Genomic DNA, 12,687 nt, shown 5'->3' on the forward strand with positions numbered 1-12,687 from the left:
TCTAGCTCAGCACTTTGTTCTATCTTTCTATCCATGTACCCATTTACCTGTCAGTTCCTCTTTATTCCTGATATAGTTCCAAGTCCTGGGTCTGAATATCATTAATGCGTAGTTGATATGTGATTTCAGTCTTTTATGCTCCATTGAGCTAAATTTATATACAGTGCTGTTCAGGTTTTAAAGTGGCTATTTCTTGATATTTGATGATTACATAAAGTAATGGAGACAAAACCCCAGCATATATTAAAATATAGAACATCATTCCAGAAATCTCCTTTTACCTCTTCCTCATCTGAGTTGTTTTAAATCAAATATCACAACAGGATACTTTTTATGAGCTCTTCTTTAAAAAAAAAAACAACTCCTTATAGCCAGGAGAAAATATCAGTTGAATTCACAGAATAATCCAGGATAGGTTTACCTAAGTCTGAATTCCTGAAAGGCCTCATCTTAGCTTTCTCCTGAGTATCTTAACACTGGGCACAACCTGCCTGGCAGTGGTGGGAAATACAGCCTATTGATCACGCCCATGGATTATTATCTTTCATCTCCATCAAATGGGCATGTCCCCATCATCTTCTAGTCATGCAGACTTCTGTCTATAAGTGTTAAGGATAAATCCAGCACAGTCTGCTGTTTGTAGTCCTTGAGTGCTACTAAGAAGCTTAGAGTCTAGGCACTAGTGCCTCATGCCTGTAATCCTAGCTACTGAGGAAGCTGAGATCTGAAGGTTGAGGTTCAAAAAACCATCTAAGGCAGAAAAATGCATGATTTTTTTTTGGTCTGCTCTGGGGCTTGAACTTGGCCTGGGCACTGTCCCTCAATTCTTCAGCTTAAGGTGAGAGCTCTACCACTTGAGCCACAGCACCACTTCCTGTTTTCTGGTGGTTTATTGAAGAGCCTCACGGACTTTCCTGGCAAGGATGGCTTTGAACCATGATCCTCAGATCTCAGCCTCCTGAGTAGCTAGGATTACAGCGCCAGGCTCAGAAGACTCTTATCTCCAATTAACCACCAAAAGCCAGAAGTGGAGGTGTGTCTCAAGTGTGAGAGCATCAGCTTTGAATGGATATGCTAATAAAAAATGTGAGGTCCTGAGTTCAAGCCCCAGTACAAGCACGAAAAACAAAAGTGAGCTCAGTGGAATTGCTCCCTGCTCTGACCATGCAGTAGCTTTGTGAAGTATCAGAAGTCGCAGAGGCAAATCAGACAGTGAAGTGGGAGCACAGGTAAACTCAGAAGGCAAGTGTTCCTGATGTGAGTTATTTTTCAGTACATTTTTCCTGAAAACTATTTGCCAAACCTGTGTTACATGCAGGCAGGAACAAAAAAGAATGAACTAAGCTAAATTCATCTCTCCTAATAGTGTGTAGGTGCCAAAAATCATCAAAAGAGAACATTTGAATTTTCTGTGTGTTTAAAATAATAGCATGTGTTTGGAGCTCCTGGGAGTGTCTGTGAATCCATCTGGGCTTTGGGGATAGCATTTGGAGGAAAAGGCAGCCCAAGTCTTGAAGAGACAAAATAAATGTTAGCCAAGGAGATGAATGGAAGGGCTGGAGGTATGGTTTGAGTGGCGGAGTAGTTACCTAACAACTGCATATCTCTGAGTTCAAACCCTATGTTGCAAAAGAATGAGAAGAAGAAGAGGAAGAGGAAGAAGAGGAAGAGGAGAGGAAGAGGAGAAGAAAGGGGAAGAGGGAGAAATAGAGAAAATATCAAGAAATGGAATATGTGGGTGTATGGTGTGTATATATATATATATATATACATATATATGTATGTATGTATGTGTGTATATATATACATATAGATAGATAGATAGAGATATATGATCTTTTGAAACAATGTATGCTGTTCTAATGTTCCAGAGAGTCTGAATCAATATCCTGGGAAATAGGGATCATCCTCTCATGAAGCCTAGGAAACAAATCACAGATGTTTATTGAGAAGCCCAGAGCTCCCAGGGCCCCGAGAGTTTTTCTAGTACTCCCCACCATCTGAGTTTCTGGACCCCAGGAGATCACAGGGACATCACTCCAACCTTCCCCAATGACTCCTAGTGGCCTATGATATGAATTCTTCTTTCCCCTTGATGTAAATGGCTAACTTCCATCAAGACTGTCACAGAATAGTCCTGCTCTCGCCTTCCAGTATTTGCCCTTGTACTTGTATTTTAGATTTAATTTTGCATCTCTCTTTTCCTCTCAACTGTTCTTGCTCTCTTACCTAAGCATTTCCCTCTCTGTGTATTCTTCTCTGCCAATGGCCACCTTTCAAAATCCAGTCCACTGCCATGTCTTCCCCTCCCCACTAGAAGCCACTTTGTATCTACATATTCCCTTAATTCTTTGACACTACTATTCTTCCTTTTAAGTAGAGCTATTTTCTTCTGAGTAGCTGATCATGTCTATAACAATGCATAGCAGAAAGTAGGAAATCCATACCTAGAAGCTCTCCCAAAGAATATCTGTGTTCTGTACATTTTCGTGTTTCCAGAAGTCATAAATTGCCATCAAGAATTGAGCAGACATTGAATGAATCTTGAATTTTTCTGTCCATAGGATGACAGTTGTTCTGCTTATATTTAGTATAAATCCAGAGAATGAGATGTTCCAGGAGTAGTTCCAATAACAATGTTCATTTTTGTCTTGGTATATTGTAATGCTTTCCTTTTACTACCATTTTGGCCACTTTGGTTTTTGTTTGACTGCTCATTTATTTTGCCAGTACTGGGGCTTGAACGCAAACCCTCGCATTCTTGCTCTGCTTTTTTTCGTTCATGGCTGACACTCTACATTTGAGCCACACCTCCATTTCTAATTTTTTTTTCTGATTAATTGGAGAATTTGTCTGATTCAGCTAATTCTAACCATAACTCACCAATCACAGATTCCTGAGTAGCTACAATTATAGGTATGACATAGTGGTACACAGCTGGATCAGTTGTTCTTTTTCTAAAAGAGATTTAATTTTCATTGTTATTATTAGGGTGATATACAGAGTAGTTATAGTTCTATAAATCAAGTAAAGTGTACATTTCTTTTTGGAAAGTGTCACTCTTCCCTCACATTCTCCCAGTTTTTCCCTCCCATCTCCACCCACAAGTTGTATAATTCATTTTCAACATAGTATCTAGTAAGCATCACTGCTGCATTTGTTCATCCTTTGTCCAACCATTTTGGGCCCCCCTTACACACTTCTAAAGACGTAGAGACAAACAATACAAAAAGAAAACAGAAACAGCCAAAAAGAAAAAAAACCCTCATTTCCATTTCCTTAAGTTCATTTTCATGAATATTATTTTATATGCTCAGAGATTACTTGTTCCTAAATTAGGTTATCCTATAAACTTTGTGAGAAAAAGAAACAGGGGAAGACCTTGATATGATAAATGTTTAGAGTGAGCACCAATGTCTTTTATGTACTGAACACATCAGTTCACTAATGACCGAGCCAGACACTAGGCCACAACCATGTCTTTCCAGGTGTAGCTGTGTCTAGTACAAGAGTGTATACAGCAAATCTTAGATATGTCTGAGACAAGCAGAAAAGGTCAGATATGTGATGTTAGGTGAAATGAACCCCAAGATAAGGACTCAAATGTTTTTTACTTTCATGCGATTGTTTCTAACATATTTATAAGACGATTTCTTTGTTGCTTTGTATGTCCCTCCCCCACAATATAACCCCTGCTTTCACTGTATTTGATGTTGGTATAATTTGTGTAGGGGAAGGGAAAAACAAATGGTTTAAATAGGGATACAGGTGGACCCATGCAATGATGAGATGTACAAGTCGTTATGTTGAAAAACGAACTTTACAACTTTGGTGGGGGGGGAGGGGGGAAGGGGGGGTTTATGGGTGGGTGGATGGTTTGGGCAGGATCGGAAGGGATAGGAAGGGGAAACGAAGGAGGAAGCAATAATGCTTGATAAGGAATATACTCATTGTCTTGCCCATGTAATTGTAACTCCTCTGTACGGTATTTTCATAATAAATTTTTTTTAAAAAAAGAATGTACACAGCAAGTTTTAGAGTCACATATTGTATGTTTGAACCCTTCACATCTTGTGCTACTTACTGAGTTAATAAATCTACCAGCCCAGAACCTTAATTATTGGAAAGGTCTTTACCCTAAGCTGCCTCCCTTTGCCTTTTTTCATTCAGCCCCATTTCTGCCTTTGGAACCTTTGTTTCAAAGCCCCTCCTTGAGCTCCTGGCTGAAGCACTCAATTGCTCCTAGGCAGGCTCAGCATTGATAAGTCTTCTTAGGTCTTCTACTGATAGTTTGAGGCTCACTCAGGAGGTCAAGCACAAGCTGTGTTACTGTACTCATTTAAATGTTAATTGCATCTACAAAATGCCTCCTACCAATGTTTTTTTTCACTGATGGTTGCACCAACAACTGTTTTCCATAGCAGAAAGTCAGTATACTGATCGCAGATGCTTCATTTACAGTTGAGAGGCTGACTTAATGCATGGGAGAATTAGATGGTGATCTTTTGAAATCACCATCTATTTACTCGGCCCTACCATGGACCCTCTGTGTTATGATTTCTGGTTATCAAGAGCTAAGAACTGTTTGAAGGGTTTTGGAGTGGAAATATCCATCACAGTTCATCTGCAGGAAGACATTTCTGGGGTGTTTTCTGCGGTTGTTTCACACCTGGCACGCTGTCCCCTCTGTACTTGACTTGTTCTTCACTTGGCACTTTTCTGAATGTTGCACCTGGATCGTCAAATACCACTTCAGACTAGATCTGTGCCCCCAAAAGTCATGTGCAACTTCATAAAAGAATTCTGTCTGACATTTTCAAGTGCAACTCACTTGAACTCATAAAAGTCAGGTGTAAATTGAGAATGGATTTACACCTAAGCCTTTTTTGGTTGATTTTTTTGTGGGGTGGGGAGGGGTATTTATTTGGAACTGACATTTGGAAAAATAACCCAGACGATCTTAGAATCAGCCCCTTGCTCACTCCAAAGTGTATGTGATGTGTGTATGTGTGTGCTTGTGTGTCTATGTGTGTTGAGAGTGTGACATCCACATGGCTACTACACACTGTGTCAGGTAAACTCCAGGCACTCCTGTTCACTGGCTTTAGAATAGGGTAAATTGGAAGCCATGCTATATGAATGCAGTCATTTCTGTAGCATGGTTTCTTGCATGGGGTACAGCTCTGAATCACCTTTGTGCCCTGAAGATGCTAATAATAAATGTCCATGAGAGCCTGACTCTTCTATGTTGATTGTCACTATTTTAGACACGGTTGGTATTCGATGTCTGAGTCTCTGCTCACACTCAAGCATCAATGCAGACTTAGGCCACTGGGTGAGCTGCTGAAGCAGATGATGCTGCCTCCTCTTCCTATTGCTGCAGCAAGCAGATGGAAAGTCAAGCTGTCTACAGCTCCTAGCAGTAAACTGTCCTTCTGCCTCCCACCCCATTCAGCTTTCATGAACTGGGCTACTGAGCCATGGCCAGATTAATCAGGAGTAGATGCTCTGCCTTCAGCCCATGTGTCTCTTGAGCTGGAAATCTATCTATTTCAAAGCTCTTGGAGGACTATTATTTTCTTTTTTTTTTTCTTTTTTTTTCTTTTTTTTTTCTTTTTTTCTTTTTTTTGTGAACATATTGTACAGAGGGGTTACAATTACATGGGCAGGTTAATGCGTACATTTCTTATCAAGCATTGCAGCCTCCTCCTTTGTTTACCCTTCACATCCCTTCCCAGCCTCCCCTCTACCCCCACCCCCGGCACCAATGTTGTAAAGCTCGTTTTGGACATGACAACTTGTACTTCTCATTGTTGCAACAGGTCCTCCTGTATCCTTAAACGACTTGTTTTTCCCCATCTCCTCCACAAGTTATACTGACATCAAATATAGTGAAAGCAGGGGTTATACTGTGGGGGAGGGACATACAAAGCAACAAAGAGATAATCTTATAAATGCTTTAGAAACAAATGCATGAAAGAAAAAAAAACATTAAAATACATATCTAAGGGTTCATTTTCCTAACGTCACATTATCTGACCTTTTCCGCTTGACTCATACATATACTAGATATTGCAAATAAGAGAAACCATGGGACCTATGTTTCTTTGGGCCTGGCTTACTTCACTTAATATAATTTTTTCCAAGTTTTTCCATTTCCTAACAAAAGGGGCAATGTCATTCTTTCTGATGGAGGCATAGAATTCCATTGTGTATATATACCACATTTTCTTGATCCATTCATCGACTGAGGGGCATCTGGATTGGTTCCATATCTTAGCTATGGTAAATAATGCTGCAATAAACATAGTTGTGCTGGTAGCTTTAGTGTGGTCTTGTTTGTAAACATTTGGGTAAATGCCCCAAAGTGGGATTGCTGGGTCATAGGGGAGCTCTATGTGGAGTCTTTTGAGGAACCTCCATACTGCTTTTCCCAAGTGGTTGAACAAGTTTACATTCCCACCAACAATGAAGTAAGGTTCCCTTCTGTCCACATCTCCTCCAGCATCTGTTGTTGTTAGAGTTCTTGATTTTTGCCATTCTAACTGGAGTGAGGTGGTATCTCAATGTTGTTTTGATTTTCATTTCTTTTATGGCTAGGGATGTTGAGCATTTAGGATAATTATTTTCAAAGACAAAAAAAAATCTTAGACGTAGAAAACTATTAAACAACCCTGACCAATTTCCTTAGACTAGCCAAAATACAAGTAGGATCCAAAAACTGAAGTTCCTGTTCTCTCGGTTATGTCGTTCATGGCAGAATTTTATGTGCCAGTACTGGGGCTTGAATTCAGGGCCTGGATACTGTTCCATAGCTGTTTGTACTTAACTCTAGTGCTCTACCACTTCAACCTCAGCTCCACTTCTGGCTTTTTGCTGGTCAATTGGAAATGAGTCTCATAGACTTTCCTTCTGGAGCTGGCTTCAAATCATAATCATTAGATCGCAGCCTGCTAGGAATAAAATCATGAGCCACCAACCCCTCACAGGGTCTTCTTGAGTAAGAATGCTTATCCCCTTAGTATAGAATAACCAATAAACCAACAATCTGGATCACAAGGGAATATGAAATCCATGGGTACTCACCAATTTGGATGATTTGTAAAAAGTTGCAGCTTAGAGACTGCTTGTATTTATTTATTCTGTTTTGCTTTTTGTATTCCTAGAAGGAGAGATTCTTGATATATTTCTCCCTGAGAGAAATATTCATTTCTAAGTTGATTTGAAATTAGCCTGTCATCTGACTCACTGAGATATAGTTAAAATAAATTCCCACCGTTTTTTTTTCTAGAAGAAAAAGGGGAGAAAGGGTTTTATTATCTATATGGATCAGTTCCAGGAGTTCACTTCAGTTTAGTTATTAATTTTCCCGACAACACGAGCTATTCAATTAAACCTTCCCTCAAATTGGCCATAAATTTCACTGAAAATGAAAGAAGTTCCATTTAGTGAACAATTTCTGTCACAGAATCTAATAATACAATGCAATAAGCATGATTCTCACCTACGCACTTGAACGAATATGTTTGGTCTGGGTTTTTTGTTGTTGTTGTTTGTTTTGATTGTGTGTGTGTTGTTTTCTTGCTCAGAATTCATGTAGCATGTCTAAAATGGCTGGAATATGGGATCAAGAGGAATGGCTTATAGACACAAGAGTATTTATTTTCAGTGCTGGGGACTGAATCTAAGTTTTCCTGCAAGCTACATGAGCACTGTACCACTAAGCTACATTCCCAGCCCTAAAAATTCTATTTTCACCACTGGTTTGGGATGACATCTTAACTGAGATCTTTAATATGCCATACCAACATTTTTTTTCCTGTCAAAACAGGATTGTTGGCTTATGAATCACATCTGGTACTCACTTTCCCATACTCTTTAGAGCACATGTTTCTGTAGCCTTTGCTTGAGGGCCTTCCACGGACATAGCATCTATAAAGGAGATAGAAATACGAAAATCTCATTCTGAAATATTCAACTTGTTTTCACTGAGCAGAGAATGGCTGTTAGTACTGGTGTGGATGATGGCAATGAACGATAAATGGATGCAAATAGTCCTTCTATGTAACTTATGATCCAGTGTAAGGAGATAAAAGACAAATGAAGAAGACATATGTGAGGATACCAGTATGGAGCTAAGCATTGCTAATGATCAGGAAGGGTTTTTGTTTGTTACCCTCAGATTGTGATATAACCCCTGCCTGATCATTAGCAATGCTTAGCATTAAAACTGCAATGTAGAATGACTTGGAAATATAGTCATCCAACTTTTGTGCAGCTCTCTCTGGAAATGGCTTGGGGCAGTACTATGAAGAAGGAAGGGGTGGGAGTGGAGTAGAGCATCTAAACGCATTCTGAGAAATATTTCATGGGGTAAGGATAAGTGACAACATCTTCACCCCATGTTTTGTAATGAGGTCCTTAGGGTTCATCAGGATTCATGACATACTCAGAGAATCATTAATACTCTGAGATTGCAGCCTCACTTTCTATTTTTGAATATATTTATTATCTTTAACTAGTTGTACAAAGGAGTTGACATTCAATAGAGCAGTGTTCCTTGCTCAGGATCACCCCTTTCAACATTCTCACCCTCTCTCCCCTACTCATCCCTTCCCTCACTTTTCTTAATTTTTTAGGACATGCATTGAATTTCTTTACCATTTAACAAAACAGTCTATGTATACACTTCATCTTAATCTGTGCCATTCTTTCAACATTTTCTCTATGATTGTTTACATTTTTTCTTGATCAGTTAAGGTTGTTAGGATACGAGCAATTGAAATTGGGTGTCTTGATGATTTTAATGGAAAAGGAATTTACACATATTTTAAAAATTAGCAGAGTTCCCAGAAATTATGGCAATTTCAGGGAAAAAAAGACTCAGCGGCCAGAAGGAGACATAGTATAGAATTTACAGCATTAGAATCTACTGCATTCTCAGGGAGATAAGGCCAAAGGAATGAATGGGCTCTAAACTTTGTTATTTTCTGTTCTGTATTATGCCTCAGGATCTAAGATCTTAAAGAAAACAATGTCTGACCAACCTAGTTTGAATAATGAGCATCTTTATTTAAACTCCACTATGATGTTTACCACATAACTGAAGAGGAAATGCAACCAATTTAAAAGAATGGATGACCAAGAAAGATTGTATTTCCACCATACAAATAAAGGCACCTATCAATCCAAGACTGAGCAACAACGTACACACATAGTTAGCTATATAGACAAAGCAATGAATGATTTTGGCAGGACTGAATTAACCAATGTGATACAGTATTGTTCTATAATATTTAAAATATGATAGATACTACCCTAAATGCTCAGTCAAGCCTGGCACTATTCCACCACATTTCTTCCATAAGCTGTGGGTACTTGTTTTTCTTTGTGCCCTCTAGCACACAGGTAATTAGGCAAGATTCAACACAGATTAAGTATAGTACATGTTCTCACTTAAAGTGAGAGAGGCATGCTAGGTTGTAACCCCAGGTTTAGAGAGTTCCAGGATATTATTTGGGTGAGCTCCTCATAGAAAGAAAAAGTGTTTCCACTTCTTGAGCAAGAAGAGTATTATTATGTTACCTAAAAGATAACAGTGTGTGTGTGTGTCTGTATACATGTACAGTTGTGTACTGCTTTGTGTGAAGATCTCCTACTTGGAAAGGTAGCTAAAGTTTTTCAACACAGACTGGACACCTTGAGATGCTATAAGACCATTAGGGATTTCTTTTATAACTTGTTTCCATGTATAGCTACCTTCCCAAAGATGTGGGCCTGAAATAGACTTCACCTGCAAAACCCAAATATCTTGGCAACAGTGGCCTTCCTTACTACTCTCAGAGATGTTCTACGGGTGATTTTTGTTATTTTTTTTTTGGGGGGGGGTCCGGTCGTGGGGCCTGAACTCTGGGCTTGGGCACTGTTCCTTAGCTCTTCAGCTCAAGGCTAGCACTCTACCACTTGAGCCACAGCACCACTTCCAGCTTTTTTCTTTTTGCTTATGTGGTGCTGAGGAATGGAACCCAGGGCCTCATGCATGCAAGGCAAGCACTCTACCACGGAGCCACCTTCCCAGCCCCTATTTTTGTTATTCTTAAATGGAGGAAAAGAACTAACCTATAGTTTGTCATTCCCTTGTGCCATGACTTGTCTATTTCCACATGGGGAAACTGAGACACAGAGACAATAATACAGTATGTATTTCTTTTATAACAGCACAACCTTTGTATGATGGTTTTGTTCATTAAACTAGAAGTCCTTGAGAGCTAGAGTGGTATTGTATTTCCATTTACATCATGTATGCCTACATAACTCATCCATTTTGATATGGTTATAATAGTTCTTAATTGTGAATGGTTTAAAAGGCCTTAAGTTCTTCAGTAACTCCTAGAAGTTCTATCAGATAAATTGTATCATAAAACCATCCTACAACTAGAAGTTGAAAATGAAAGCAAATCTGTGGAGAGTATTAAGTTTAATTGAGAGAAAAATAATAAATAATAATAAAACCAACAATAACAAAACTAGTGATAATCCCATAATACATCAAAATATATTCAAAACACAAAAACTATTTGAAGAGGAAAAGTCATAGCTTTATATGTGTTTTGTGGACTGAAAAAAAATGAAAAATAAAATAGCTGATCATTACACAATACAATTTGTTCAAGAGAGTATCATAAATATATAGAGCCTGAAAAAGAAAACTTTAATTTGGAAAGTTCACCATATATTTATTGGGAAGAGAAGAGAGAAGAAGGGAAAAAGGAGAATTAGGCTTTCTTTCAAGTTGAAATCCATTGGTAACACTCCCTCTTACAGACTGCTTCTTTAAGATTCCTCTAAAGGAAACAATGGGAGGATAGGTTAAAGTAATAGAGACAGATACATTCTTAAAGCAAAGACAATTTTACAAATACAACAGAAGGCATCTTTAAGAAAAGAAGGGAGAATAGGAATGTGGATAAGATGGACAAAATTAGTGTTCCTCTGCAGTTTGACTAGACTGGCCTCCTTGATCAGAGAGCTTCCTGTGGTGTGGGTCAGATCCTCAGGCATCTACAATGGGCAGGCACCTCGGATAATTTGTACAGTATGGATTACAAAGCCCATTCCCACAGCTTCTGATTCAGTAGATCTGAATAGGACCTGAAAATCCACATGTATAGGTTCCTAAATGCTGCTGCCGGTAGTTTGAAAAATCCTTTCAGAATGTGTTATAGATTTTAAATCTTCTCCCAAATTCCATATGTTAAAGGCATGGTGGGTGGCTTATGAAATGAATGAAAGCTAGCATTTCCAAGAGGGGCAGTCTAGTGGAAGTAAGTTGTTATTGCAGGCTACCTGGAAGAAGGTATCAGGACCCTGGTATTCCTTTCTTTGCTTCCCTACTGCCATGCATGAAGGATTTTTTTCTACCTTGTGCTTGAATATACTGTCCAGCCATAGGCCCTAGAGCAATAGAACCAATGAACTGTGGACTTGAGCTGGTAAAACTGTGAGCCAAAACCCCTGTCCACCTTTAAGTTGGTTGATTTCAAGTGTTTTGTCAAAGTGGCAGAAATCTGACTAATTCAGAATGATTATACAAGAATACTAGGTATTTTTTCCTTGGTGATCCTATATCAGCCACCCATAAGAGAACCATAGGTCTCTCAAGTGATATCTGGTTTGGTTTTGTTTTAAGTGGGGACCATTATACACACTTAGGGAAGCATGAACAGCTAGTTTTCTATTTGGACCATTGATGGTTATGTCAGGATGCATTTAAATTGCTAACTACAGCTTTGCATATGGATCATCAGATTAACTTTAAAATGCACTAAGAGGTTCATATTTTACAAGACATTCAGAGAGAAATGAAATGAGAGATGTTAAACAAAAGACTTTGATGCATAATATAGTTTATTGAAGTTGGGTATTGGTAATGACCGTTGAAGCTTAAATCTTAAGATTGTGTCCCTTACAGGAAATTAATGATCATTTTCTTACCCCTCTCAAGGTACAGCCTAAAGACTGTAAAAGGCATTAGGATTTGAGTTCATGGAACACTTGTTGTTCATAAATAAAGCTGAGTTCTAAAGAAAGTATTCAGATATTATATTTATGTATAAGCATTATATAGAAAGTTCTCAAGTTCTTCTCTATTTTGGTAGAGAGTAGACATCTATTCATCTAGTAAAATAACAAAATGGCTATGGAAATCCAAATTAAAATATGCTGTTTAGAACAGAGGAAATTCATAATGAATGAATATCATGTTTTTGTGTTAGTACATCCTTTGGCTTGTATCTGCCCCTCAGATCAGTAAAAACTGTGTCATACTCATCTACTCAGATGATTGTGCATTGTCACTTTTGAGAAAACAGTAGTGTTACTTAAAAATAAATTATATATGTGGATGATACATTGATTTGAAGTAAGGTAGAGAAGATTTTGTTGCCTTTTTGCATGGTTATTGTTTGACTTGAAAGTCACATTGGCAACTTGCTTTTCACAGATGATGAACTGGCCTCCTGTATCATCACCTCAGACAAGGTGGTTCATCTGCTTCACAAAATATTGAGGCAACAAGTGGGAATTTTATTAGAAATGAAACACAAAGTTAGAACAAGTTGGTGTTCAGGTGATCTACCTGTACTTCTTTGATTTCACTTCTATTGCCAAATGTTGGTATAATCCAAG

General features: G+C 38.5%; 1 protein-coding gene across 5 annotated transcripts in view; it reads left to right on the forward strand.

The window, feature by feature from the left end:
* The window catches only part of Cntn4 (contactin 4), a 793,681-nt gene that overhangs the window by 473,749 nt on the left and 307,245 nt on the right, over window positions 1-12,687 (forward strand). The gene's annotated exons all lie outside the window — the stretch shown is intronic.

The sequence above is a fragment of the Dipodomys merriami genome, unplaced genomic scaffold (assembly GCF_024711535.1).
Source record: "Dipodomys merriami isolate MVZ:Mamm:240054 unplaced genomic scaffold, mDipMer1.0.p SCAF_13, whole genome shotgun sequence".
NCBI classification, from domain to species: Eukaryota; Metazoa; Chordata; class Mammalia; order Rodentia; family Heteromyidae; genus Dipodomys; species Dipodomys merriami.